The sequence below is a fragment of the Belonocnema kinseyi genome, chromosome 5, assembly GCF_010883055.1.
Source record: "Belonocnema kinseyi isolate 2016_QV_RU_SX_M_011 chromosome 5, B_treatae_v1, whole genome shotgun sequence".
Classification (NCBI taxonomy): domain Eukaryota; kingdom Metazoa; phylum Arthropoda; class Insecta; order Hymenoptera; family Cynipidae; genus Belonocnema; species Belonocnema kinseyi.
In genome coordinates, this window is record NC_046661.1 from 147,597,513 (window position 1) to 147,601,150 (window position 3,638).

The following is a 3,638-nucleotide window of genomic DNA, read 5'->3' on the forward strand; positions in this document are numbered from 1 at the left end:
ACAGGGTGGACACGCTGGAGCTTATATACATGGTGATTTGAATGCTACCCGAATTGCACAACAGCAGGGGAGAATCCAATATACAGTTATGTTACATAGTAATTACACATAATAAAAGTGTTTAATTAATAATGAAGTGAGACATGTGAACTGAGAAGTAAACGTCAGTTTTCTTCTGTGCCAATAATACTATGGAATGGGTGCTGACTGACAAATACTATAAAATGGTAATAATATTTTGCGATTCTAGTGGGCGAAAAGTGAATTGTGTTTAATGCTTATTTGAGGCATAAAAAAGATGTTATAAATGCACAGGATATGTTTTAAATAAAGTGAATAAAATATTACATGCGGCAGTAATAATTTAAACAATAATTACTTAATAATAATTTAACAATCATGACTTATTCATAATTTTAATAAGTAACACCATATTCCTGAAATTAATAACTGATTTTCATTGTTTTTTTTCACAGATCGATCATAGACTCTAGACCTTATTCCAAGACTGAGGATTGCTCAGCCTAAAATTAATTCTAATTCAATCTGATGGTATAGGGGAGTATCCAAAAAATATCTCGAGGTAATGTATCTTGTCTGAATTTCAATTAATAAAATATTGAGGATTTTTTTTGTATTTTAGAAAATGTTTTCTCTGGACCTCATCCTAAAATTTGGTTTAATCAACCAATAAAATAAATTAGAGACTCGTTGGTGATAAAATTGTATCAGAAATAAATCTAGACAAGATATTTTAGGTCAGAATTGTTATTCTAATTTTTTTAGACATTATCCTATTTTCCAAAAAGCTATCTCTGGATCTGATTTCCAAACTGGCATTCAATCAGCCTCGATAATTAACTCTAATTCATTTTGATGGTATAGGTGTACCAAAAAATATCTCGAGGTAATGTATCTTGTCTGAATTTCAATTAATAAAATATTGAGGATTTTTTGTATTTTAGAAAATGTTTTCTCTGGACCTCATTCTAAAATTTGGTTTAATCAAACAATAAAATAAATTAGAGACTCGTTGGTGATAAAATTGTATCAGAAATAAATCTAGACAAGATATTTTAGGTCAGAATTGTTATTCTAATTTTTTTAGACATTATCCTATTTTCCAAAAGGCCATCTCTGGATCTGATTTCCAAACTGGCATTCAATCAGCCTCGATAATTAACTCTAATTCATTTTGATGGTATAGGTGTACCAAAAAGATATATCGAAGAAATTCAACTTGCCTGAATTTTAATTCATAAAATATTGAGTGATTTTCTTGTATTTTAGAAAATGTTTTCTCTGGACCTCATCCTAAAATTTGGTTTAATCAACCAATAAAATAAATTAGAGACTCGTTGGTGATAGAATTGTATCAGAAATAAATCTAGACAAGATATTTTAGGCCAGAATTGTCATTCAAATTTTTTTAGAAATTATTCTGTTTTCGAAATTGCTATCTCTGGATCAAAGCATAAAATCAATCAGTCAAAGCATAAAATGACGAAGCAAAGACTCTTTTGAATTAATTCTTGTATGCCTTAATTTTGTACTGGGGTATCTTAGAAGATTAGGCATTTTGAGTCTGTTAGTACTCTTTTTTTCCTAAATAGAAAATTCAATTTTTGAGAGCGCTTTTTACCTCTTCGAAAAAATTTTCAAAATAGTGCTTATGAACTTTCGGAACTTCGCTTGCAAGTTTGAGCGCGCCTAGGGCGCTCGAATATTTATTCTTTGCATTTGGAATGCTTGAATAAAGCTGTATCAAAATGATCTCTTTTAGATGGCAATATTTATATGCGTCTTCATATCCTGAATTGACTATAGCTTATTCAAGTATAGTCAAAGATTAAGTTTCTCAAAGCTCTGTAGGCTTTTTACGAATAAAACAAATAGTACGAGACCTATCAAGAAGTGATTATTAACGAAATTGCAGATCTTTTTTGGGATAACAATTTTTGTTCATTCATTTTTTCTTGTATTCTACATAGTTTGAGAGCAAAATGGAATTTTTGATTATTTTTTATGCAATCAAAATTTGTATTTTCAATTTTTCAAGAAAATACAAAAATCTGTTATGACAGTTTTGTAAGGATTTTAAAAAGCAATGTTTTTCTTCTCCTGACTTTTTTTCATATCATGAATTTTTGGGCTTAAAATTTTGATTTTTGGTTGATTTAAAAAATTTTGAATATGCTATAACTATGATAATTTTCTTTATATAGGTTCCTACGTAGGATCCTATGGAGGAACCTACAAAGGATCCTCTATAGGAACCTATATAGGATCCTATATGTTTCATCTATAGGTGGCACCTATAGGAAATGATATAGGATCCTATATAGGTTCCTGTATAGGAACCTATGTAGGTTCCTACGTCTTTCCCCATGTAAAATCAGATGACTTTCCCCACTTAAAATACTATGACTTTGCCTTTACAAAATCCTACCTTGCCACTTATGAACTATACCCACACTAAGACCTTTGAACTTCATCCACATGAAATCCTACAATTTAGCGTATGAAATGCACCTACGTGAAATCCTACATTTGTACTTACAAACTTCACCTAGGTGAAATCCTACCTTCCTACTTATGAGCTGCACCTAAGTTTCAACCTACAACCTGCACCTACGTGAAATTCTACATTCGAACCTATGAACTGCACCTACGCGAGATCCTACATTTCTAACTCTAAGCTGCACTCACGTGAAATCCTACCTTCCTACTTATGAGCTGCACCTATGTTTGAACCTATAACTGAACCTACGAGAAATCCTACATTGGAACCTATGAACTGCACCTACGCGAAATCCCACATTCCTACCAATGAACTGCCCCTAGGTGAAACCCTACCTTCCTACTTATGAGCTGCACCTATGTTTAAACCTATAATATACACCTACGTAAAGTCTTATTTTTGTACATTTAAGCTACAATCACTTTGTATCTATAACCTGCACCGACGTGAAATCCTACATTTCGTGCGATCGAAATCGTTTAACAATTAATCCGATTTAATCTGGACTTCCAATACAAATCAATCTGATTCACATTCATTCGAATTGAGAATTTATCTTACGTCTTAAATTATTAAATACACCTACGAAAAATCCTGGACGTTTGTACATGATTGATAGTTCGCATCTGTGAAGAAAAAGAAGTCGCTTGCGGAAAGTAATTGAAATTAAGAAGGTAAAGTATGCTTATTCCATTGTTATTAATAGAAGAAGTCAATGAAATAATTTCATAAAACCTAAATTCAATTACGTTTTTATTAAAAGCTTGTACATTTAACAAATTTAGGTCTGCTATTTTATATTTGCATACGCCTACATATATAACAAATTTATGTCGAATTTTCGATATGGTTACCTTGAGCACAAAATATGGCTCTGAGTCGATCGACAAACGAGTCGCCCGCTGCACGAATGTGCTCCTGGGGATCTTCATCCATTTTCTTCATCCATTCTACATAAATTTGTAAAATTTAAATGTATTCCACAATTTTTCTACAATTGCTTCAATAAAATAAAATAATATATATATATATATAATTAAAAATTTGTCATAAGGACAACCGCAGGATTTCGCCGGGAGCGGGTGCTAATCTGAAAAATTGCACCCGCTTCCAGCGA